This window comes from Kogia breviceps, chromosome 10, assembly GCF_026419965.1.
Source record: "Kogia breviceps isolate mKogBre1 chromosome 10, mKogBre1 haplotype 1, whole genome shotgun sequence".
NCBI lineage: Eukaryota > Metazoa > Chordata > Mammalia > Artiodactyla > Physeteridae > Kogia > Kogia breviceps.
The window spans coordinates 88,650,385-88,678,100 of NC_081319.1; the positions used below are offsets into that span (position 1 = coordinate 88,650,385).

The 27,716-nt window shown below is 37.4% G+C and overlaps 1 long non-coding RNA gene across 2 annotated transcripts in view; it reads left to right on the top strand.

Annotated features, from left to right (window-relative positions):
• The first annotated feature begins 682 nt into the window (after positions 1-682).
• The window catches only part of LOC136792029 (uncharacterized), a 527,007-nt gene continuing 499,973 nt past the window's right edge, over positions 683-27,716 (top strand). For both annotated transcript variants that reach the window (XR_010835137.1, XR_010835138.1), the window contains exon 1: positions 683-735. This is a non-coding gene — a long non-coding RNA (uncharacterized lncRNA). The remainder of the gene's footprint in view (positions 736-27,716) is intronic.

Consider the following 27,716-nt stretch of genomic DNA (forward strand, 5'->3'; position numbering starts at 1 on the left):
AGGAATGAGTATTTCCTAGAACAAATAACTGTTATTTTTCCCTGGACCAGTTATTGTTTAGGAAATTGGAAATAGGAAATTATTTAAGAAATTAGGACCTTTAGGAAATTGGAAAGAATGTTTGGTCCCAGAATGGTTTCACACAGGGACAGGAGAGTCTGCTTTGTCTTAGAATTGGTTAGCACAGAACTATGTTGATTTTGGTTCTAAATCTCAGCTTTGCTGCAAATGACATGTAACTTTGGGCAAGACACTCAATATGCCACGTACTTGTTCCCTCTTCAACTCCTGAAAAGCCTAGTGGAAGCTCTGTCTCTTGAGGAAAATGAGATTCAGGGCAGGGAGGCCAAATGCAGAGCATTCTGGAGGAAATGAGAAGAGTAAATAAGTCTACATAACTTGAGTGGAGATCCAGAAATAGTGCTGCACATTTAAATGGAGATTCTGAAGGCGATAAAATGAAAAAGTGAGGAGTCTATCGGCAGTCGAAGTGCCAGAAAGAGGTTGGAGTCAGGTGAGAGAAACGGGGGAGAGTAGTTCAGAACCAAAGACTGAATGGAGAGTTTACTGGACCAACTTTTGCTGTGCTGCCATTCTGATATTTTGGAGGTTGGTTTGGTGGTTAAAGGAGCCATTCAGCCTGGATACAACCTCAGATGTCATTTCACTCAGCTGAACAATGGGTACAAAAAAACTTGACCTGCCTAACTAACATGATTGAAGAGATCAAGTAAGGTAAGAAGTGGAACCTGCTTTATATATTATAATGTTCTGTTAACCTAAGATGTGGATGCTAACATTTTAATTTTGCATCACCATTATAAAGGAGAGGTTTCAGAATTAGGGAATTTATTTTGTATGCATCAGGCAACATTACACAGGCAGCTTCCTTTTCTCACTATATGTAAGACCGATCCAGGTTGTAGGATAGTGTATAAGAATGGGGAGAGATAAAAATTCTTGGCTATACATCAGGCAATGCATGGTTGACAGAATGAGCAGGCAGTTGGCCAAAGCATTTCCTGCAATGGATACCACTTAATTTGGTTTAAATTTCACCTTCGTCCATCAGGGATAATAATACATTTCAATAAATTCTGATTCAACTAAGGTTTATTGAAAATGGGCTGTATGTGTTTGAGTATTGTGTTCTTTCACATCCATTATCTCATTAGAGTCTTACAACCCTACGTGAGGTAGGCATGATTGTCATTTTATGAAACAGTATCTTGAAGTGTTTGCTTTGACAGGGATATTTCAGTTGTTAAGATTCACTGCCAGGAACTGTACGTGATGTTTTATTCTGTCTTAAAACATTTTTCTTGTATTATGTAGTCACAGGCTTAACGTCATGCCCTGGACTTGGTTCACAGAGCAACAAATGGCAGAACTGAACTGAGATCAACTGTGGAGCATTTGACGATTTACTTTAAAATAATGATCTCAGACTCTAAAGGGAAATGGTCTCAGATACAAACAATTTTGCTTGGTGAAGGCCAAGGCCAAGATAATGTTTATTCAGTTACTTTTGGCCCTCCAGAGTGTAAAGATAGATGATCAAGAGAAAGGAGAGAGGCATTCAGGCAGGTCAGCATTCCTTAGATCCTGGCAAGGTTGTTTTTTTTTTTTTTTCTTTATCTTTATTTCCTCATATCTCCAGCAGTACTTAAATAAATAAAAGTCTATTTAGCTAGTACTCTAAATTCAATAAAAAAGAGGCGAGTCACATCGACAGAGCCTAATACAGGAATTTGGTTGTATTAATGGGTATCTAAAGGTGGCCAGTGTTGGGATGACTCAATACTATTGCCTTTTTGTATTCTAAAAGAGGAATAATGTTACACCCCTTGTACCCCAACCCAGAGTGTGTGTGTGGGGGTGTGTGTGTGTGCATGTGTGTGCGCGTGTGTGCATGCGCGCGTGTGTGTGTAAAGAGAGAGAAAAAACTTGTATGATTCTTCTTATCCATGGATAGGGCATTAGCCCAGTGTTTGTGAGAAGCAGCATTTTGGAAATGCACATGGTTAAGACTTTTAACTCCATGTTCTCTGAAAGTGAGTCCTGCTAATTTGGCTACTATTAAGGGCTAGTGCTTTGGACTTCGGTTGTATTTTATATGTGAAGGGCAAACCTGTCTGTGAGTTATCACATTGATTTGTATGTGTGTTTTCTATTTTCCCCTCTAAAGTTCCACTCTTATTAAATGGCACCTTAGTAGTGTTTCCCAAAGCACATTCCATGACCCCAACTAGATGCTGCATGGGAAAAGGGGGTCTGTGATCAAATACCATCGAAAAATTGGGTTAAATAAAGTTGAACAGATTTCTTTACTGTGAAATTACTCAAAATGTATTTGTTTATTTTCAATTTAAGTCTCCAAAAGAGGGCATTATGTGCAGTCTTTTTGACCTAAGAAATCTGTCCTTTGTTCTTCTATTCTTCAAGAGTCATTGTTTGTGAGTCACCTCTTCAGAAAATGTTGCCGTAAAACAAAAGTCAGCTGAATAAATCCATTTGGGTGCTCTGTTTAATTTTGTAGAAAAAATAGCTTGTTTTCTTAGCATTTGAAAAAAAATTATTGGTGACTTTTCATGCACTGTGCTACAGGCTTACATTTTATGTATTGTTTTTTCAAAGGCTATTGCTTCCTATATTCTGGAATTATCCTAAGTTTCCTCCAGATGGAGGTGGTGCCTTGGTTATTTATTCATGATTGATGTTGTTATTAAGAGAGAAAAGAAAGTATCACATATTTTTACCTAATGATTGTTTTTCCTATTAATAAGAATACTTTATTGAAATACGTATGCTTATAAAACTTACATTAATGTATTATGCAAATAGATAATAGATAGATTATGATATAACTACAGATCAACAACTACAAAAGGTAAATGCTTTTTATTAAAAAACTTAAGCTCTACTTTAACTCTGATTTTGGTTCCTAGGCTTATGGGGTTGATTAGTTGTTTTCTCTGAACCCTTCAATGTTAATCCATATTTGACGAATTAATGATTGAATGGAAATGCTGACCACATAAGAAATCTAGCCTGCGTCTGTCTCTCTTAGTTGAAAAGAGAACAATTAGGTTAGAAAAGAGAGTCTGTAAATCATAAGCGAGCACTGTGAATACATAACATATAAACACATTTGGAAGCTTGGCTAAATGGGCATTTTTAAATGAAATATATGCTTACCAAAACAAGCTCAAGAAGAAATAGAAAAATATGAATGAAAAAATCCACAGCAAAGAAATTAGTTTGCTAGTCAAAAATCTCCCCCATAAAAAAAAGGGTTCTGGTCCAGAAAGTTTTATAGGTGAATTTTGCTAGAGTTTTAAGAAATAGATATTTCCTGTTTTGAAAAAGGGAAGAGGGTGAAGATATACTTAATTTATTTTCTTAGGTTAGTATAAATTTGATAACAAAAGTGATTAAGGACAATACATGAAAATAAAATTATACTGCAATATTACTTATAAACTTATATGCAGAAATCTTAAATAAAATATTAGCTACAAAATATAGAAGTTTAAAAGAAATGAACAAAAAGTAAAATAGGTTTTATACTAAAAATGGAAGTCTAGTTCACATTCACAAAGATTTACTAATTTAATCCACCTGATTTACCAATTAAAGAAAAAAAGTACAGTAATTTTCTGTGGTTATAGAATAAGCAGTGATCAATGAAACTTAGCATGTATTTATGTTAAAAGTTTTTGCATATTACAGAATAAATAGAACAGATAGAGAGCCCTCAAATAGACCCAAGCCTGCATAGGACCATAATCATTTCAACCAATGGTTTTGAGGTGCTTGACTTTCCATAATAAAAAATAAAATAACATTTTCAAAATATTAGAATAGAATACAGTAAAATATGACTACAAGATAGGAAAGGATTTCTTTAACCAGATACCTTAAGAAGTGATAAAGAAAGAAAAAATATTTATGAAATTTATTTGTTCTAACTATACATTAAATAAATACATTAAAACCCCAAGCAGTAAAACTATCTTGATATTTTAATGTAAAATACATTAATGTGTAATATTTAATGTTATTTAAATATATGTAAAATTTAATTTGTATAAGTTGATACTTTACAAAATTTATGGAAGTCCTAAATATACATTAAAAACTTTAATATATGTTAAAGTTCTAAACATTCAAAATGTTAGAATAAAATATCACAAATATATTTACAGTCACAAGATAGGAAAGGATTTCTTAAACCAGGTACCTCAAGAAGCTACAAAGAAAGATAAACTTCAATACATTTTATAAAGATTAAAAACTTCAGCTCAAAAAATATACCACATTGTTAAAAGATGAGCAACAGAAGATATTTGCAACATACACAACAGATCAGTAATCACGAGCCACAGAAATGTAATTATGTGCTACAAATTTGAAAGAAAAATATAAACAACTCAATAGAAAAGTGGACAAGATATATGAACAGGTAACTGTAGAAGAGGAAATTGAAAGAGACAACAAACAAATGAAAAGATTGTTGACTTCACTAATAATCTATGAAAGCAAAGAACTAATGAGATTTTATTTTAAACCCAGTCAGAGCAACACATTACAGAAGTACAAAAAATCAAGTGTTGGGGAATGTGTAGGAAACAGGAAGTCTCGAACAATGCTAGTGATAGTGTAAACTGGAATGAGTATTTTGTAAAGCCTCATGACAATGTCTATTATAGTTGAAAATGCATATACACTATGACCTGACAATTCCATTTCTGGGTATATGTCCTAGAATATTCTAGGGTACAAACTGTGCAATTGACAGCATTATTTGTAAGAAGAAAAAAAATCTTCAATTTCTCATCCATAGGGAAATGGAAAAATAAATTGTTTATTCAGGATATAATACAGCAAAGTGAATGAAATATATGAATGTATATGGATGGATTTCACAACACCTAAGGTCGAGTGAAAACAAGAGCAAATTGTATAAAGTTGCACAAAATATAACCTTTAGATAAATTAAAGATGCAGCACTATATGTATATATTATTTTCAAATGCATATTAATTACAAATACATAAAAATATAAAATGCATACTCAACAAATATAGGATAGTGATTGAGGCTGGGGATAGAGAGAGAAGTATAGGATTGAGGAGGTTTTCAGGGAAGAGTATTATAACGGCAGTATTTTTGATCTTTTATAAAAACAAAGATCTGGTTTAACTCTGAGTGATGGGTACACATACACTTGTATTAGCTTTGCTAATATTCTGGAAAAAAATTTCAAAAAAGAATTACAAAGAAGAGATTGACATAGCATGATTACACAGCTGGTTGAGCCTTTAAAAAAATGTATTAAAAAATATATATCACCTTCCACTACTTTACTTCCCACCCAGTTTTCGTGTATGTTAGCATCTAGGTCTTTTAAAGCCAGGACTGCAGTTTTTACTAATTGACAAACAGTTGTTAGATTTACACATTCAACACTCCTTGACTGGTTCCCCAAATCAGTCTCTTGTTATCCTAACTGGAATATGGCTCCAGTTACCTCTCAAATGCCGTCTCTTTCCAAGCTTGCACATACCTCAGCATGCTTTATCTTATGACCCAGGATTACCAGAACATAATTTTAGAAATATATTTCAAAAATGCATTAGATTTTTGAAAAAGAAACACAGAATTGTTTCTTTATGGAAGTACATATCAAAGGAACTATAAAAAGCTTTCTTTGATTCAAAACAAAGTTAGGAAATATTGCTTGGGTGTTGTGAAAAGGAAGAGGATTATTATTGATTGCTCAATGTGGTTGTTCAAATTTCCTGTGAGGCCAAAGAATGACATATCATAACTCTAAGAAATTTAACACGTATGAAGTGGCTTGGAAGTGTGCAGCTTTGAAGTGAAATAGACCAGTGGGTTTTTTTTGTTTGTTTTTTTTTCTGGGCTGTATTTTATAAAATTCCAGAGTCTGAACAATTCTACTTTTCTCACTCCAAAGGGATACACCTGTGTGGCAATCAGCGTTTCAGGAGAGAAAGGACTGTTTCTGCATCAAGAGCTAGAACTCTCCCAATCCTGAATAAAACTTCTTTTCATCACTTTTATGTCAATATCTGATCAGTGAATTTCTGAAGTGTGATTCCTGTCTCTTGTCTCATTTTATTCCAACCAGTTTTTATAGTTTGCCTAGCAGGTGCAAAGCTTTGTGCATTGATATGGAGGTAAGAACTCTCATCTTCTGCATTTCAGAAATAAAAATTATAAAATATTAGTTTTGAGGATGTTGTTAATGAATAGAAAGTAATAAACCAACAAGACTTCAAAGTCTTGACTCTTCAATAGAGAATATACCCATTAATCCAACTTAAGGAAATGGTACCAAAAAAATATGGTAGCAAAAGAAAAGAGGTAGCATTTGCTTCCTTAATATCTATTTTATGGGAATCTTCCCCAAACTTCCTTGTGTGGAAAGCCATAGAATTATACAGGAAGAAGGTTTACAGAGTCCCATCAAATTTCTAAGTGTAATCCAGGAACTTTTAGTATCATTTACCATTTCATTCTCCTGTAATGCTTTGTAAATGAAGCCCTCCATCCCGCTGGAAGGAACAAAGAGAGTAACGGAGTATCGGGGATTGTTGCCAAAGAAAGAACTGCAGAATCTGACTTCGGTTTTTCTTTCTTTAAAGGTAACACTTATACTTCTCTGATATTTTGTAACAGTAAAGCCCTAAGTTTTATATTAGGAAAGGACCTTCAGGTCTGTGCCACCTGGGGCTCCATCCATTCACTCCCTATTCTGATGAGAGACCGGGGCTCTTCTTCCTGTGCTAAGCTAAACAAAAGGTGCGTCTCCCATTATCAACTATAGAAAAAACTGAGCCACATAAAAAAATCCCACCTGAATGAAAGCAACAATAAGCATTTGTGGTTTCCACTACTATAAGCCAACAGTAATTTACAATCATGCACATCCAAATCTAGGCCAGCAGTCCACTGGTGCCTGGCATACTTTTTCAAAAGACTGAAAAGCCTCATGAATGGAGAGGGCACAAACCCCAGTCTTTTTTCTTGCTTTGGAATCTTTGTGGATTTCATTCAAACTGATAGTGCTTTTTGGAAATTTCTTTATGGTTTAATTTTCCTTTGTTTTTATTGATAAGGATAAACTATATGAAGAGCTATATTAGTGCAGAATATTTTTCCAAAGAAGCATGTCAGGGCTTCCCTGGTGGCGCAGTGGTTAAGAGTCCGCCTGCCGATTCAGGGAATACGGGTTGGTGCCCCGGTCCGGGAAGATCCCACATGCCGCGGAGCGGCTGGGCCGGTGAGCCGTGGCCGCTGAGCCTGCGCGTCCGGAGCCTGTGCTCCGCAACGGGAGAGGCCACAACAGTGAGAGCCCCGCATACCGCAAAAAAACCCCCACAAAAAACAAAGAAGCATGTCAAAAGTCATTGTGCAGGAGACAAAGAGAGAAATGTCTGCAAAGTCTCTGTTTACTTCATAGTAGAAAGCGTTCTGTTACCATTCTAGGCCCAAAGGCACCCCCCCCTCTGTTGCCATTTACAGCCTAGAGAAGCTGTGTAAGTCATGCAGCAAGAGTAGCATCTGGAGGGGGTTGAATAGTGTCCTCCCAAAATTCATGTCTACACGGAAACTCAGAATGTGACCATATTTGGAAATAGAGTCTTTGGCAGATGTTAAGGATCTCAAGATGAAATCATCCTGAATTTAGAGTCCTTATAAGAACACTGATGTCTTTATAAGAAGGAAAGAAGACACAGGGAGACACAGAGAAGGCACTGTGGAGATGGAGGCAGAGATAAGAATGATGCATCTTCAAGCCTAGGAATGCCAAGGATCCCTGACAGCCGCCAGAAGCTAAGAAAGAGAGGCATAGGGCAGTTTCTCCCTCAGAGCCTTCAGAAGGAACCAGTCCCTTGATTTGGGGCCTCTGGTCTCCTGAAATGTGAGAAAAAATGTTTTCTTGTTTAAAATCACCCAATCTGTGGCAATTTCTTATGGCAGCCCTAGAGAAAAAGTACAGCATCCTACATCCAGGCATGCTCTTCTAAGGAAACGTCTTGACCTTCCTCCTTCACTTTTTTGTTTTTTGCTGTAGTATTTAAGTGTTCTAGGGCTAGAATATCACAATATAGAAAAAATCTTTATTTTAGCTTTAATTCTTTAAAGCTATAGCCACCAAATTTAAGAGGGTAGTGGAAAGATGGGTACATCAACCATCTAGTGCCATAGGCTCCCGACAGCTCAAAGTTATACCGCCTGGGCTTTCCATTGAGAAAGCTCTTTCCAGTGTCATACATCTTTAAAATTGGGTAATGGCTGTATTGTGTGCGCGTGTGCACACACACAGAGAGATGAAAAGAGAGTGAGACTAGAGAAGTACATGGAATATAGTAAGCACTCTGTAAATAACTTTTATTTTTGGTGTTGGTGTAGCTATTGTCAATTGGCCTGTATTATCTAGGTGGGCCCAACGTGTTCCTTAAAAGTAGAGGAGGGCAGCAGAAGATAAGAATCAATCAGAGGAAGATGACTACAGAAGGAAGGGACAGAAAGATGTGCTGTTTTTAGTATTAAGATGGAGGAAGGGGCCATGAGGCAAGGAATGTGGGTGGCCCCTAGAAGCTGGAAAAGGCAAGGAAAGAGACCTAGAGTCTCCCAAAAGGAGCACAGTTCTTCCAATATCTTGATTTTAGCGGGTTGAACCATTTTCGACTTTTTATTATTAGAACTGAAAGGTAAGCAATTTGTAATAGAAAATTACTATAGGGAAGAAAGAAAATAAACATATAAATAAATAGATCGACAGATGATAAATGAAATAGGATTATTTTCGCTTCTATAAATTCTACAAAGAGGATACAATAAGCAAGATAATGTGGTAAGAGTTTTACTTGCTCCCTGAAGTCTTCTTTCACTCCTTGCTTTCTCTACTCCAGGGAAAGTACAATTCCTGTGCAAAGGCTTCCATTGCACTTTGTGGTCCTCTGTTATTACACTCAGCATACTGTTTTGTGTTGGTCTCTAAATAACCTGTGAGTTTCTGAAGATGGGGACTCTATCTTCTATACCTGTATCTTCCTGGGTTGCTCTACACATTGCTGATGCTCAGCACCCGGTCACTGAATGAACTAGGAATCCAAAGAGAACTTCTTGAGGAATCCGAATATGTGATCAAGGAAGAAACATGTCAAACAATCTCTGAGCAATATTTATTTTCTTCTTTCTGTGTCTTTGAAGGGAAGGAGGACTTTGGATGATGAATGAATGGAGAAAACAAGTGTAGCACATGTCGCCAGCAATTCAAGGAATAGTATCTCCAAAGACAGCTCTTGTGGGTTTGAAAAGAGCGTTGAGTATGAGTTTGCCTGTGATCAGTTTTGTTCAGTTAGTCACCTTTTGCTCCCATTACACAGAGAACTACATGATATCAGGGACTGGTATTCGTTCTTGTGTCCCTGGTGCCTGGTAGAGTGACACTTGTGTCTTTGAATGATGGCCCAGTTCAGCTCGTTTAGTACGCCAATGAGGAAACTGAGGCTTGGTGAGGGTTAAGTAACTTGTGGCAGGGCCAGTATCAGAACTCAGATATCCTGAATCCAGATGACCATTTTTTTCATGGATACTAAGTAATAATTTTAAAATGAAACAAATTCTTAAACTTCTCAGAATAATTATTGGTTTGGCCAAAAAGTTCGTTCGGGTTTTTCTCTAAGATGTTATGGAAAAACCCGAACGAACTTTTTGGCCAACCCAATAATTATAGTTGCCAACCCAGTACTTGTAGTTGTCCACTGACTGTCCCTGTTTGGTTAGTAAGGTCTAATAACTTAAGCTTCAGTGTCATCGAAGTGTGCCTCACCTTGCTTAGCTGTTGGTATATCATAAACCACCGACTTCATGCACTTACCTAGGATGGCTGGTCATGCACAGATGCTGGTGTCAGCATCAGTGACCTCTGTGACTTTTTTTTTTTTAATGGCTTTTTAAAAAACAGCTAATACTGGATATGGAACTAGCTTCTTAATTCACTGAAATGAAATAAAAGTCCTAATAACTTCATGAGGAAGGAGAAGGAGGGTTGCCACACACTTGCATTATATCAGGCTCAGTGTCAGGGATAAAGTTGCAAAATAGGTATAACTAATAATTTGTGGGATTCTTGTTGTTGAGACAGCCAGTCCTCTTTTCCAGGAAGATGCAGAAGCTTCAGTTTCCTCTCCTTGATGAACACAGATGTACTTCCTCAATTCCCAGTTCACCATGGAATCATCAGAGTAAACCTACTGCCCAACTGCTCCACCCCATCCAGTAGAAGAGCTATGAACTGGATTTGACTGGATTTTGTTTGATTTAGAAAGAAATTATTTATTTGAGTGAGAGAAAACTATGAGAGCTGTCAAGTTGCCTTCAAAAACCAAACATGTTTGAAGGCTGGGATGGGATAAAAGTAAAACTATTTGAGTTCAGGTCATTTAATAAATAGGTTCTATTGATGTTCTTTGGAAGGACATCATTATTTACCCTGTCTCTGGCTGTCATAAGGGAGGTGACTGTACACCATGAAGAGTTGGGTAATGTGCATTTTAATTTCAAATTTATTGAGTTTACTGAACTTCTTGTTTTTAATGTGCTTTTCTGTTTATCAAAAGCACATCTAATATGTTTCTTAGTTTCATCATCTGAAAAATTAGGATAATAGGTCTTGCTTCACAGTCTTATTATAAGGATTAATGAGTTAATGTATGAAAGTGCTTAGGATAATGCCAGATATGTGTCATCATCATCATCATCATGATCCTTCAATGTCTAGCTCAGACCCCTTTTACTCTGGCTAGCCTTTCTAAACACCCTAGTGGGAAATAATATTTCTCTACTTCAACTACTATGGTATGTATGGTTTGTGTTTATTTGGGTTAGTGTTGTTGGGTATTTTTATCATGTGCATGGTATTTCATTCAACAGCTATTAATTGAGCACCTCCTATGAACCAAACACTATGCTAATCTTGATGAACAAACCGTGTGATCCCTGTTCTCATAGAGTTTTCAGTTTAGTGGCTTAATTTACTTCTGGACAGATTGTGGTAATGTTAATCTCACCTGTTAGCACTAACCTACTCAAAAGATAATGCAAATTTCTTTGGTACAGTCTAGAGTGGGGAAGGGGGCAGGTCAAAAAATGGCAGCTTTTTCCTTGTGATCCCATTAGTTGGGTGGTCTTTTACATAGCTACATCACCTGAGGACAATTGTGTATTTTTCGTGATGTCTATTGGGACACCCCACTCTTCTGGTGAGGGAAAGTATGAACTTCCTGATGTTTTTGGGTTGAGGACTCCAGAAGCAAGCATTCAGTGACTTGTGTAGCTCATCTCCCTCTCCTGCCCCAGGGATTCCCACCTTTTGATTTCATCCTTGGTCTGACTATGTAGCCAGGCAGGTGGCAGTCCAGTATCTTGAGCACTTGGCTAGCAATTCCTTGATCTACACAACTGAACACACCTTTGACTTGGGTTGACAGTAAATATTTATTTCTGATCATAGCAGTCTTTGATAGCATTAGAGTTGTTTAACTGGACTGTGGAGAGGATTTGTTTGTGTATAAAAGGACCTTAGCTCCTCAATACAGTTTGCTGTGAAATCTCCAGTTGCAAAGACCACATGTGTAGACTTAATAGTCTTATTTTTCTCTTGGCAATTCCATTAAGGCCTGGCTCAAATATTACTTTGGATGCTTTTTGTACCATACTACTCTTCTCTTTCAGTAGAATTACTTGCTATCTTTTTGTGCTGCTACTTACCTGATTGTACTAAAATTTCACTCTTTAATTTAGAGTGAAAAAATATTCTTTCCTTGACTGTGGGGGCTTACAGGATCTATTGCCTAATTTACCACTCCCCCCTTGTCTCATAGTTCTCTCCCCATTGCTCACTAAGTCCCAGCCCTGCTGCCTTCTTTCATAGTTTCCACCAGAGGAAGCTCTTCCATCCATAAGGCCGTTTTCCCTGGTCTTTCCCTGTGCCTGGAATACATTTTCTCTTGGCACTATCTCATCCTTGAAGCATCAGCTTCCCTAACTCCATGATATCAAACAGGCTTTTATCAATTACAAAATCGTGCCTATTTTTCATAATATTTTATTATGATCTTTGTTTGATGAATGTGCCTCTCAATTAGCATACAGTTCCATGAGGATAGGGACTCTTTCTTGTTTCCTATTATATTCCCAACACAGTACATGGCACATGGTAAGCAATCAAGAACATGTGATGTTGTTGACACATAGAGAATATGGGATATGGATCAAATATTTCTACTAATACATGGTTATCAACTGTGCTACATGCTTTAAAGCAAAAATCTCAGAGCTTTGAGGATATATAACAAAGAATTAGGGATGGCTTCCCTGAGAAAGCAATGTTTATTCTGACACCTGAAGAATGAGTAATGTGTACCATAGTAAAGGCAGAGAGCACTTTTCAAGTGAGAGGGAGGAGCATGTGCTCAAGCCCTGGGATAGGCAGTAGCATGACTCATTCAGCGACCTAAAAGAAGCCCAAAGTGCTGGCATTCAAGGCACCAGCAGAAGACAGCCAACAAAGGAGGACAGACTATATATATTACTGGGATTTAATCCAGGATCCCATAAAGCACTTAATTGTCATTCTCCTCTAATGTGGGACAATTCCTCATTCTATTTTTTTAAACATCTTTATTGGAGTATAATTGCTTTACAGTGTTGTGTTAGTTTCTGCTGTATAACAAAGTGAATCAGCTATATGTATATGTATATCCCCATATCCCCTCCCTCTTGCATCACCCTCCTACCCTCCCTATCCACCCCTCTAAGCGGTCACAAAGCACGGAGTTGAACGCCCTGTGCTATGAGGCTGCTTCCCACTAGCTATCTATTTTACATTTGGTAGCATATATAAGTCCATGCCACTCTCTCACTTAGTCCCAGCTTACCCTTTCCCCTCCCCATATCCTCAAGTCCATTCTCTATGTCTGCATCTTTACTCCTGTCCTGCCCCTTGGTTCATCAGAACCATGTTTTTTTCTTTTTTAGATTCCATATATATATATGTGTTAGCATATAGTATTTGTTTTTCTCGTTCTGACTTCCTTCACTCTGTATGACAGACTCTAGGTCCATCTATCCACTACAAATAACTCAATTTCATTTCTTTTTATGGCTGAGTAATATTCCATTGTATATATGTGCCACAGTTTTATACATTCATATGTTGATGGACACTTAGGTTGCTTCTATGTCCTGGCTATTGCAAATAGTGCTGCAGTGAACATTGTTCAACATGACTCTTTTTGAATTATGGTTTTCTCAGGGTATATGCCCAGTAGTGGGATTGCTGGGTCGTATCGTAGTTCTATTTTTAGTTTTTAAAGGAACTTCCATACTGTTCTCCATAATGTCTGTATCAATTTACATTCCCACCAACAGTGCAGGAAGGTTCCCTTTTCTCCACACCCTTTCCAGCATTTATTGTTTGTAGATTTTTTGATGATGGCCATTCTGACTGGTGTGAGGTGATACCTCATTGTAGTTTTGGTTTGCATTTCTCTAATGATTAGTGATGTTGAGCATGCTTTCATGTGTTTGTTGGCAATTTGTATATCTTTTTTGGAGAAATGTCTATTTACATCTCTGCCCATTTTTGGATTGGGTTGTTTGTTTTTTTGATATTGAGCTGCATGAGCTGCTTGTAAATTTTGGAGATTAATCCTTTGTCAGTTGCTTCATTTGCAAATATTTTCTCCCGTTCTGAGGGTTGTCTTTTCATCTTGTTTATGTTTTCCATTGCTGTGCAAAAGCTTTTAAGTTTCATTAGGTTCCATTTGTTTATTTTTGTGTTTATTTCCATTTCTCTAGGAGGTGGGTCAAAAAGGATCTTGCTGTGATTTATGTCATAGAGTGTTCTTCCTATGTTTTCCTCTACGAGTTTTATAGTGTCTGGCCTTACATTTAGGTCTTTAATCCATTTTGAGTTTATTTTTGTGTATGGTGTTAGGGAGTGTTCTAATTTCGTTCTTTTACATGTAACTGTCCAGTGTTCCCAGCACCACTTATTGAAGAGGCTGTCTTTTCTCCATTGTATGTTCTTGCCTCCTTTATGAAAAATAAGGTGACCATATGTGCGTTGGTTTATCTCTGGGCTTTCTATGCTGTTCCATTGATCTATATTTCTCTTTTTGTGCCAGTACCATACTGTCTTGATTACTGTAGCTTTGTAGTATAGTCTGAAGTCTGGGATCCTGATTCCTCCAGCTCCCTTTTTCTTTCTCAAGATTTCTTTGGTTATTTGGGGCCTTTTGTGTTTCCATACAAATTATGAAATTTTTTTCTAGTTCTGTGAAAAATGCCATGGGTAGTTTAATAGGGATTTCATTGAATCTGTAGATTGCTTTGGGTAATATAGTCATTTTCACAATGCTGATTCAGATGCTTTCCTTGTAAGTCATGCATTTCATTTTATTTGTGAGTTTGCAGTTCTTTGAACATGTTCTTGGTGATTTAAAGATTTAAGAAGAATGGGGGGAAATCCAATAGGTTTAGGTACCAGTAGTAAGTAGGGACATGCAATTGAGTTTTTAAATTTCAGTAGTAGTGAGACTGAAGCATTTTGTAAGAAAGTTTGCTCTAGAAGCTAGTCTCTAGTGATTTGAAAGCAGAAAGTATTAAAATTCACCAAATAAAGCCTTGTTACACATTTATTTTAAAACTTGTTTCACTTGGTAATTGCTATGAAGGTCAGATTAACTATAGTGAAGAAATGCATTCTAACAAGATAAAATGGAATTGCATGCTCCTGTTGCCATTTTTAATTTGTACTTTACTTCTTAACTCTCAGTATGATAGAATGTCATTAAACTGTGAAACTGGCTTTAATGAGGTCACCTGGTTTATACCAGGCTTTTGCATGGCATTTATTGATTTGATTGACTTTAGAAATTATACTCTGTATAATATTTTAAATGAAAGGTAGAAGTGGTAAGAAATGTCCTCATTTGTCATCTTGAACATGGAGTTTCAAGGGTTTAAAAAGCCCTCTATTGCATTTTTATTTTAGACAACTTTTCTCTTTATTTAACATACTCTATCAAGTACTCATGAAAAAATTTTTTATTTATTAATTTTTTAATTTTAATTTTTGAAAATTTTTAACATCTTTATTGGAGTATAATTGCTTTACAATGGTGTGTTAGTTTCTGCTGTATGACAAAGTGAATCAGCTATACATATCTCATGAAAATTTTTAAACGTAAATTCTTTCAGTTATTTCACGGTGTTATTTTATTATGCAAATTGTATTTTTTTAAAGTGCTGATAATGATCAGAGAGTAATTAATGTAATTTTAAAATTCTTATGAAAATTTTCCTAATAACTACTGACTGTTACTGATATCTAAATTTGGAATAACACCAAAATAGAGAATGTTGAAAAAATGATACTTCTATTATGAGCTTAATTTCCCGACCTATTACTTATCTCCCTCCCCTGTGTTCCTTTTTAATTTAGGTATGACAAATCCTTTGGCACATAAATTTTGGAGTGTAGGGTTAGAGTATTACTTAACCCCCAAAGCATACTAATAGATTAAAAAATCTGTTTATTAAGTATAGTGACTGACTCAAAATTGACTAGGATTGATTAAAAAAATCTGTATGTAACTGCAAATCATTTTCTTGCCCAGGAGATTATGTCCATAGTAGCCAACTTTTTAGAACCGAATGGCAATATTTATGACTGACTTAGGAATACAGCTTTTGTATCCGGAGAGCAAGATCAGTGCTTTTCAATGAACTAAATATCATAGGTGTACACAATGGCTGACACATGGAGGGTGCCTAATAGGTAATCAGCTCTCACTACTTTTGCTATAGCTGTAGCTCTCAATATGTAGTTCCCAGACCAGCAGCATAAGCATCATCTGGGAACTTGTTAGAAATGCAAAGTCTCAGGCCCCACCCTAGATTTACTAAATTAGGTACTATGGAGCTGGGGTCCAGCAATCCAAGTTTTAACAAGCCTTCCAGAAAATTCTGATGCATGCTAAAGTTGGAGAATATCTGCTCTAGAAATTTAAATGTATTGAGCTTTCAGTAATTTTCTAGGATATCTGTTAAGAAAAATGAACCTTAATTCTGCTTATTTTCTCTTTAACACTTTACTACACAGCTAACATTTGCTGAGTTCTTAACAATGTATCTGCATTGTGCTTGCCTTTTAAGAGATTATCTCATTTAATCATTACACAATATACTACTATTATGGTCATTTCTGAGATGGGAAAACGGACTTTAAGAAGTTAAATAGGTGCTGAAGGTCACATAGTTGATAAAGGATGCTGGGATTGAAATCTATGTTGTCTGATAGTTGATCTTCATCATTGCTCTATAAAACTCGTCGTTATTGGAGGTGATTTGTTCAAGATGGTGAAGTAGAAGGATGTGCTCTCACTGCCTATTGCAAGAACACCAGAATTACAACTAACTGCTGAACAGTCATTGACAGGAAGACACTGGAACTCACCAAAAAATATACCCCACATCCAAAGACAAAGGAGAAGCCACAATGAGATGGTAGGAGGGGCACAATCACAATAAAATCAAATCCCATAACTGCTGGGTGGGTGACTCACGAACCGGAGAACACTTATACCACAGAAGTCCACCCAATGGAGTGAAGGTTCTGAGCCCCACGTCAGGCTTCCCAACCTGGGGGTCCGGCAACAGGAGGAGGAATTCCTAGAGAATCAGACTTTGAAGGCTAGCGGGATTTGATTGCAGGACTTCAACAGGACTGGGGGAAACAGAGACTCCACTCTTGGAGGGCACACACAAAGTAGTGTGCACATCAGGACGCGGGAGAAGGAACAGTGACCCCATAGGAGATTGAACCAGACCTACCTGATAGTGTTGAAGGGTCTCCTGCAGAGGCGGGGGATGGCTGTGTCTCACTGTGAGGACAAGGACACTGGCAGCAGAAGTTCTGGGAAGTACTCCTTGGCATGAGCCCTCCCAGAGTCCGCCATTAGCCCCACCAAAGAGCCCGGGTAGGCTCCAGTGTTGGGTCACCTCAGGCCAAACAACCAACAGGGAGGGAACCCAGCCCCACCCATCAGCAGACAAGTGGATTAAAGTTTTACTGAGCTCTGCCAACCAAAGCAACAGCCAGCTCTACCCACCACCAGTCTCTCCCATCATGAAACTTGCACAAGCCTCTTTTTTTTTTTTTTTTTTTTTTTTTTTGCGTTATGCGGGCCTCTCACTGTTGTGGCCTCTCCCGTTGCGGAGCACAGGCTCCGGACGCGCAGGCCCAGTGGCCATGGCTCACGGGCTTAATTGCTCCGCGGCATGTGGGATCTTCCCAGACCAGGGCACGAACCCGTGTCTCCTGCATCGGCAGGCGGATTCTCAACCACTGCGCCACCAGGGAAGCCCGCACAAGCCTCTTAAATAGCCTCATCCACTAGAGGGTGGACAGCAGAAGCAAGAAGAACTACAGTCCTGCAGCCTGTGGAACAGAAACCACATTCACAGACAGATAGACAAGATGAAAAGGCAAAGGGCTGTGTACCAGATGAAGGAACAAGATAAAACCCCAGAAAAACAACTAAATGAAGTAGAGATAGGCAGTCTTCCAGAAAAAGAATTCAGAATAATGATAGTGAAGATGATCCAGGACCTGGAAAAAGGATGGAGGCAAAGATCCAGAAGATGCAAGAAATGTTTAACAAAGACCTAGAAGAATTAAAGAACAAACAAACAGATGAACAACACAATAACTGAAGTGAAAAATATACTAGAAGGAATCAATAGCAGAATAACTGAGGCAGAAGAACGGATAAGTGACTTGGAAGACAGAATGGTGGAATTCACTGCTGCGGAACAGAATAAATAAAAAAGAATGAAAAGAAATGAAGACAGCTTAAGAGACCTCTGGGACAACATTAAACGCAACAACATTCACATTATAGGGGGTCACAGAAGGAGAAGAGAGAGAGAAAAGACCCGAGAAAATGTTTGAAGAGATTATAGTCAAAAACTTCCTAACATGGGAAAGGAAATAGCCACCCAAGTCCAGGAAGTGCATAGAGTCCCATATAGGATAAACCCAAGGAGAAACACACCGAGACACATAGTATTCAAATTGGCAAAAATTAAAGACAAAGAAAAATTACTGAAAGCAGCAAGGGAAAAATGACAAATAATATACAAGGGAGCTCCCATAAGGTTAACAGCTGATTTCTCAGCAAAAAACTCTACAAGCCAGAAGGGAGTGGCATGATATACTTAAAGTGATGAAAGGGAAGAGCCTACAACCAAGATTACTCTACCTAGCAAGGATCTCATTCAGATTTGATGGAGAAATTAAAAGCTTTACAGACAAGCAAAAGCTAAGAGAATTCAGCACCACCAAACCAGCTCTACAACAAATGCTAAAGGAACTTCTCTAAGTGGGAAACACACGAGAAGAAAAGGACCTACAAATACAAACCCAAAACAATTAAGAAAATGGTCATAGGAACATACATATCAATAATTACGTTAAACGTGAATGGATTAAATGCTCCAACCGAAAGACAAAGGCTTGCTGAATGGTTACAAAAACAAGACCCATATATATGCTGTCTACAAGAGACCCACTTCAGACCTAGGGACACATTCAGACTGAAAGTGAGGGGATGGAAAAAGATATTCCATGCAAAGGGAAATCAAAAGAAAGCTGGCATAGCAATACTCATATCAGATAAAATAGACTTTAAAATAAACAATGTTACAAGAGGCAAGGAAGGACACTACATAATGATGAAGGGATCAATCCAAGAAGAAGGTATAACAATTATAAATATATACGCACCCAACATAGGAGCACCTCAATACGGAAGGCAACTGCTAACAGCTATAAAAGAGGAAATTGACAGTAACACAATAGTAGTGGGGGACTTTAACACCTCACTTACACCAATGTACAGGTCATCCAACCAGAAAATTAATAAGGAAACAAGCTTTAAATGACACAATAGACCAGATAGATTTAATTGATATTTATAGGACATTCCATTCAAAAACAGCAGTTTACACTTTCTTCTCTAGTGCACACGGAACATTCTCCAGGATAGATCACATCTTGGATCACAAATCAAGCCTCAGTAAATTTAAGAAAATTTAAATCATATCAAGCATCTTTTCTAACCACAGTGCTATGAGATTAGAAATCAATCACAGGGAAAAAAACATAAAAGACACAAACACATGGAGGCTAAACAATATGTTACTAAATAACCAGAGATCACTGAAGAAATCAAAGAGGAAATTAAAAAAACCTAGAGAGAAATGATAATGAAAACACATCGATGCAAATCCTGTGGGATGCAGCAAAAGCAATTCTAAGAGGGAACTTTATAGCTCTACAAAACCTACATCAAGGAACAAGAAAAATCACAAATAAACAATCTAACTTTACACCTAAAGGAACTAGAGAAAGAAGAACACACAAAACCCAAAGTTAGCAGAAGGAAAGAAATCATAAAGATCAGAGCAGAAATAAATGAAGTAGAAACAAAGAAAATAATAGCAAAGATCAATAAAACTAAAAGCTGGTTCTTTGAGAAGATAAACCAAATTGATAAACCATTAGCCAGACTCATCAAGAAAAAGAGGGAGAAGACTCAAATCAGTAAAATTAGAAATGAAGGAGAAGTTACAACAGACACCGCAGAAATACAAAGCATCCTAAGAGACTACTACAAGTGACTCTGCCAATAAAATGGACAACCTGGAAGAAATGGACAAATTCTTAGAAAGGTATAAACTTCCAAGACTGAACCAGAAAGAAATAGAAAATATGAACAGACCTATCACAAGTATTGAAATTGAAACTGTGATTAAAAATCTTCCACCAAATGAAAGCCCAGGACCAGATGGCTTCACAGGTGAATTCTATCAAACATTTAGAGAAGAGCTAACACCCATCCTTCTCAAACTCTTCCAAAACATTGCAGAGGAAGGAACACTCCCAAACTCATTCTATGAGGCCACCATCACCCTGATACAAAAACCAGATAAAGATACTACAAAAAAAGAAAATTACAGAGCAGTATCACTGATGAATATAGATGCAAAAATCCTCAACAAAATACTAGCAAATAGAATCCAACAACACGTTAAAAGGATCATACACCATAACCATGTGGGATTTATCCCAAGGATTCAAGGATTCTTCAATATACGCAAATCAATCAGTGTGATATACCATATTAACAAATTGAAGAATAAAAACCATATGATCATCTCAATAGATGCAGAAAAAGCTTTTGACAAAATTCAACACGTGTTTTTGATAAGTACTCTTCAGAAAGTGGGCATAGAGGGAACCTATCTCAACATAATAAAGGCCATATACGACAAACCCCAGCAAACATCATTCTCAGTGGTGAAAAACTGAAAGTATTTCCTCTAAGATCATGAACAAGACAAGGATGGCCACTCTCACCACTATTATTCAACATAGTGTTGGAAGTCCCAGCCACGGCAACCAGAGAAGAAAAAGAAATACAAATTGGAAAAGAAGACGTAAAACTGTCCCTGTTTGCAGATGACATGATACTATACATAGAGAATCCTAAAGATGCCACCAGAAAACTACTAGAGCTAATCAATGAATTTGGTAAAGTTGCAGGATACAAAATTAATACACAGAAATCTCTTGCATTCCTATATACTAATGATGAAAAATGTGAAAGAGAAATTAAGGAAACACTCCCATTTACCATTGCAACCAAAAGAATAAAATACCTAGGAATAAACCTACCTAGGGAGACAAAAGGCCTGTATGCAGAAAACTATAAGACACTGTTGAAAGAAATTAAAGATGATACCAACAGATGGAGAGATATACCATGTTCTTGGATTGGAAGAATCAATATTGTGAAAATGACTATACTACCCAAAGCAATCTACAGAGTCAATGCAATTCCTATCAAATTACCAATGGCATTTTTTACAGAACTAGAACAAAAAAATCTTAAAATTCGTATGGAGACGCCAAAGCCCCTGAATAGCCAAAGCAGTTTTGAGGGAAAAAATCGGAGCTGGAGGAATCAGACTCCCTGACTTCAGACTATACTACAAAGCTACAGTAATCAAGACAATATGGTACTGGCACAAAAACGGAAGTATAGATCAATGGAACAGGATAGAAAGCCCAGAGATAAACCCATGCACCTATGGTCAACGAATCACTGACAAAGGAGGCAAGGATATACAATGGAGAAAAGACAGTCTCTTCAGTAAGTGGTGCTGGGAACACTGGACAGCTACATGTAAGAGAATGAAATTAGAACACTCCCTAACACCATACACAAAAATAAACTCAAAATGGATTACAGACCTAAATTTAAGACTTGACACTATAAAACTCATAGAGGAAACAGAGGCAGAACACTCTATGACATAAATCACAGCAAGATCTTTTTTGATCCACCTCCTAGAGTAATGGAAATAAAAACAAAAATAAACAAATGGAACCTAATGAAGCTTAAACGCTTTTGCACAACAAAGGAAACTACAAACAAGACACAAAGACAACCCTCAGAATGGGAGAAAATATTTGCAAATGAATCAACGGACAAAGAGTTAATCTCCAAAATATATAAACAGCTCATGCTGCTCAATATTCAAAAAACAAACAACCCAATCAAAAAATGGGCAGAAGACCTAAATAGACATTTCTCCAAGGAGGACATACAGATGGCTAAAAAGCACATGAAAAGCTGCTCAACATCCCTAATTATTAGAGAAATGCAAATCACAACTACAATGAGGTATCACCTCACACCAGTTAGAATGGGCATCAGCAGAAAATCTACAAACAAATGCTGGAGAGGGTGGGGAGAAAAGGGAACCCTCTTGCACTGTTGGTGGGAATGTAAATTGATACAGCCACTGTGGAGAACAGTATGGAGGTTTCTCAAAAAACTAAAAATAGAATTACCATATGACCCAGCAATCCCACTCCTGGTCATAAACCCAGAGAAAACCATAATTCAAAAAGACACATGCACCCCAATGTTCATTGCAGTACTATTTACAATAGCCAGGTCATGGAAGCATCCTAAATGCCCATCAACAGATGAATGTATAAAGAAGATGTGGTACATATATACAATGGAATATTACTCAGCCATAAAAAGGAATGAAATTGGGTCATTTTAGAGATGTGGGTGAATCTAGAGAGTGTCATACAGAGTGAAGTAAGTCTGAAAGAGAAAAACAAATGTCGTATATTAAGTCATATATGTGGAACCTAGAAAAATGGTACAGATGAACCGGTTTGCAGGGCAGAAATTGAGACACAGATGTAGAGAACAAACGTATGGACACCAAGGGGGGAAAGCAGTGGCGGGTGGGGGTGGTGGTGTGATGAATTGGGAGATTGGGACTGACATATATACACTGATGTGTATACAATGCGTGACTAATAAGAACCTGCTGTATAACAAAAAAAGCTCTTTGTTATTGAATGATTATAGTATATCTAAAGCTACCTAGAAAACCTGTGCTGATAAATCTATTAGATTCCCCCTTACACTTGATCTGTCCAACCATAATCTAAAATGAACGATGACATTCTGGAACTGCCTTCATTTTAGTTTCCATTTGTACTAGCAGTAGTAATTCAAATTGACATTCCCGCAAAAGTTGGAGCTGGTAATAACCTTAAAAATGTACCGGCCAATGGAATTTTGCTTTGGCTCCATGCTCAGAACAAATGTGCATGTAATACAGATATTTTACTTCTTGGAGAACAGTAGCACGTGTTGACTTAGCAGATTAGTACAAGATAAAACAGAGAGGAGAAAACAGTGATTCAGGGAAACCTGGGAACTTGGAAATGGGGGCAGATAAGAGAGCAAATAATGCCAATACATACTTCAGGGAATAAGAATACCAAGCACAGCATCCTTGTTAGAATGGTGGCATTCATGACTGGACTTTCCAGTTGTAAAGCCCCAAGTGAGACGTATCAGTAAACATTCTGACCACTAGACCCTGGATTTTATTTAATGGCTCAAATGTGAAAAAACTATGGAGTGAGAGGCTTCAGCTGATAGCGAAGAGTGCCCTAAGGAAAACAGATGATTGGAAGGTTAGTAGAGTCAGGCAATGTCTCTGCCATTCACCTCTCTTTTTTTCTTTACCTTCCCTCATCCTTCATATTTTAGAATCAACTCTCCTCAACTTATTTACGTATCCTTGGAATTTCTGTTCAACGTTGAATTTATCCTCTGTTTGTCACTTGTCAGTGACAGGCAATAATGTTGGAATTCAGATGGGGAAAACTATGCAATTATATTTGGGGGCACTTCATGTCTGCAATAGGCAGCAGAGTTCGGCTGTTATCATTCTGTAATGACGCTGTCCTCTGCCATCAGTGGCTTGGCTTGTGGAATATCATCAGATATCCCTAATAGGTCAACTCCTCAACTGCACATTTAAAGAACAGGACCTTACAGGGCACAAGAAAAGGCTTTGAACAGTTCAGTGTAATCTTCTTTTTAATGTTATGTTTTCCCTAGGATAATACCTAATTGCTTTGTAAATGGTCCTGGTTTTTGCCTTTAACAATCTTGCATGGAAGGCAATTAGGGATTTTTTTTTTTAATGTGTAAAATACTTTCTTGGGTCTGTTTCTTTCAACTTGTATTTATGCTGCCCGTTTATAAAACCTGTATAGCTTGCAGTTACTATTCCTTGTAATCTTCTAAGCTATGTCCTTCATTCTTTAAGATTTTCATTCTCTCTGATGAAGAGGTGAATTATTGGGTGGCCACATCATCTGTACTTACGTGGCTTGCTATCAAGGTGGAAAAGGGACTCGCTCACTTTTAATATACTTGATGTGACTCTCAGATGCTCAGATCTCTGTTTCTAAGATTGAACAGCAGCCTTGGGTAGAGAATTTGGGAGCTGTGAAGGCAAGTTCTTCTTGGGAAGACAAGCAAGATGCCGAAGTGACCTTCCTAGAAGCTATTAAATCTTTTTTTTTTTTTTTTTTTTTCTTTTTTTGCGGTATGCGGGCCTCTTACTGTTGTGGCCTCTCCCGTTGCGGAGCACAGGCTCCGGACGCGCAGGCTCAGCAGCCACGGCTCACGGGCCCAGCCGCTCCGCGGCACGTGGGATCTTCCCGGACCGGGGCACGAACCCGTGTCCCCTGCATCGGCAGGCGGACTCTCAACCACTGCGCCACCAGGGAAGCCCCAAGAAGCTATTAAATCTTAATTGCTGCTCGAATTTCAGAACTGGGGTTATTCCTTAAATGCAGAGTGCACCTTTCCTGTCAGCAGCATGGCAATCTGTAGTGGAGAAGTGGGCTCTGCACATGAAATATATAGGCAGAATTGTTTTGCTCTTCAGTGACCGAAGCCATTAGACCTCAGTCCTTTCCCTCTCCCTTCCAGGGCACTGTCCCTGTTTTTTCACAATTACTCTATTAGTCCTCACTGCTAGAAGACTGGGTCCTTCCTAGCTCTTTATAGTCATGAATCGTAATTATTTGCCCACATTGGCTTGTCTATCTGCCTATGAACCTATCTTTTATTATTTGAAAAGTTCATGAAAAGGGGATTTGGAGTTCTTACCTTTGTAATTAAAAAAAATCTCTGAGGTTATGCAAGTTTTATTACTTTGGCCTTCAGAAAAATGTAATTGTTATGTGAAACAATATTTATCCTCTTTCCATTCCAATTTTTTGATGACTGAATGACACTATGGATATTTATGACCTTCAAAGATAAGAATGTAATTGTTACCTATGCATAAACTGCATTATAAGGGATTTGGTTTTTTTGGTTGTTTGGTTTTTTTTTTTTGGTTTGTTTTAAATATTGTTTTCATTTGAATAAAAAGGCAAAGCAACTTCGATGATTTATTGCAAAACTGTTCTGGATTTAAATACCTTGTTTTTGGTCCCTATGCTGAAACCTGTATCCTTTTCCCCATTAATTTATGGTTAAGGTGATCTTGGCTGAATACATCAGTGTACTTCCACTTGGACATCAAGATGCTTGGGAAAATTCAGGGGCTTGCAAATTGCAAGATTTGGACTCTTGACCAGGCTGTGCCTTAGCCAGCTGCTGGACCATGTCCAGCCACATAACTTCTCTGGACCTCTGTTCTCTCAATCATACATTGAAGAAGTCCTATAAGGTGCTTTTAAAGTTGTGTTTCAGTTCTCAAGTCTTGATTTCTTGTTTTACATATCCAGTGTTCATAGAAGTGCTAATAGGACACAAGCGAGTAAAGAACCTTTTGAGTGGCATGGTGTTCTTGTAATGCTGAGCAGTTTGCAGAGTTCACTAATTAAGCACACTCATCCCTTCACGATGCCCAGGCTAGGTCAGCTCATTCTTAAAGTGTGAGGCAAACGAACTTGAGGTAATTTACAGTATTTCTGTAGTTAAATAAATGAGATGAATTGCCAGAAGGGCTCATCTTTTCTGGCAAGGTCCTTGAAATAGGAAATCAGTATTCATCAATATATCATCAGTAATTTCTCCAGAAAGGGAATGAGTATTGCAAATACTTAGAAGTTATCTTTATAATCTTTTCATCATTTATGTTGTTTATAAACAAAATAATACTCATTGTAGATTTATGTATCTCATCTTTGGATTACGTTATTAAAATTTTTCAAAATATTTCTTCTTTGAGCCTCATTGTACATATGTTAAAATGTATATTTCAGGTCTGTTTTAGTCCATTTTTTAGATGTTTTTCTTCATACTCAATGGCTTGGATTCACTGAGTACTTTCTACCTGCCAGTTACTTTAAATGTGTGATCTCTTTCGTATTCACAATAATGTTATGAAGTAGGTATTATGATTATTGCCATTTTACAGACCTGGCAACTAAGTGTTAAAAAACTTAAGTAACTTTCCTAAAGCCACCCAGCTAGTAAGTGGGGAAGCCAGGATCCACACACAGGATATCTGAATCTAGATCATCGGTCCTTAGCAACTACTCTAAGCAATGACTGTATAGTATTCAGGCCATTGTCTATGTAAGTTGTGTTATAGAGATTCCTCATTCTTACTGCTTTTATATGAAATATAAAAACATATTTAAGAAACGTTAATTAAGGCATAATTAAGAAAATGGCCATCTGACCTTCTATATAAGTCATTTCACTTCCCTGAGCCTTGAATTTCTCATCTATACAATGGGTAGTTTGTTAACAATTCTTAATTCAAGTGACTGTAGTGAAGATTGAAATAATGAATGTAAGAATGCCTTAGAAACCAACAGCAAAGCACATTGCCTTCCAAGCAGGGATTCTAAGCAAGTGGCTTTTAAATCATCCTGAACTTTGAGGTATTTTGGCAAGAAACACCCTGACAGCTAAAATCAGTTTTCCCTCTTGAATAAATCATAAATCAGATCTTTCTTTGACTGCCAGATTTCAATTTGAAAATATATATTTGAAACTGTAAAGACTCTTTTTCAAAAGGAATTTGAACAAGGAATGAACTGAATGTGTCACAGCATTCAAGCATGCATTCAATGGATAATAAATGTTTCCTTAGTGTGCTAAGTATCCAAGATAATAAATGTTTATTATTCAATAAATAATTCAGTGGATAATAAATGTTTCCTTAGTGTGCTGAGTACCCAAGACGCTCAGGCACTGGCATATGCTGGGACCACCACAAACAAAGAGGGGTCTCAACCCTGACAAAACTCTCCATGACCATTTGTCATAAAGGTTGGCTAAGAGGTCCTCTAATAAATGTGAGGGCAGTCAATCAGTTTATCTTATCATTTTAGAGATGAGAAAATTGAGGCCTAGAGATATGAAGAGACTGACCAAGGTTGACCAACTGGCCAGTGACAGACATAGAACTAAAACCAGCCCCATAACCCCATGTTCCTTTTTAGTACCAAATAAATGGTACCTGCACATGACTGATGAATTAGTTGGAGAAGCCAGTGCCTTTGTGCTTGGAAGGTATTAGTTGGATGTTTGTGTACAACGTGCAGCAGATTTTCCCTTCCATCCTAATTTGCACAGAAACATTTCTGGCTTTCTTGGGGGTGACAAGCCTGTGTTTGGTTCACTTCCTGATCATTATGCTACAGCACTGTTTCCCTGATCTCAAATTCACTTTCTGTATTTCTTGGCCACCAGGTACATTACTTGACATTTATTTACACTTATCTGCATTTTCCATCTTCTAAGCCCACATATATAATACATAATAATGTAAATCCTTGGCTGCTGCTTGGCATTTGGGTACCTTATTATTTACTGTGCTGTGCCTCCCTCCCTGTTTAATGTAATCTGCAAATCTTGTCCGCAGTACCAAGTCATTTGTATACATAATTAAAATATGCAGTCCCTTCCAATACTGATCCTTGTCATATGTCTTTCTAGTAATTTTTTTCCCAGATGGTGAATGTTTTGCTTTTATTTATTCATTTCGCTCCTTGGAAGAAGATGGGGCCGAATAGGCTCAGTGACACTGCAGAAGCCTAACCCTGTTCTTTAAAGTTCTAAAAAATCACAACATCCTTAGCCTTGACTCATTTTTCCGACTGATTTCTGACATGTTTCTTTTTAATGAAAAGTTCTGACAATAAATTGCAGTAAACGTATATTAATGGCCCACTTATGATGGGG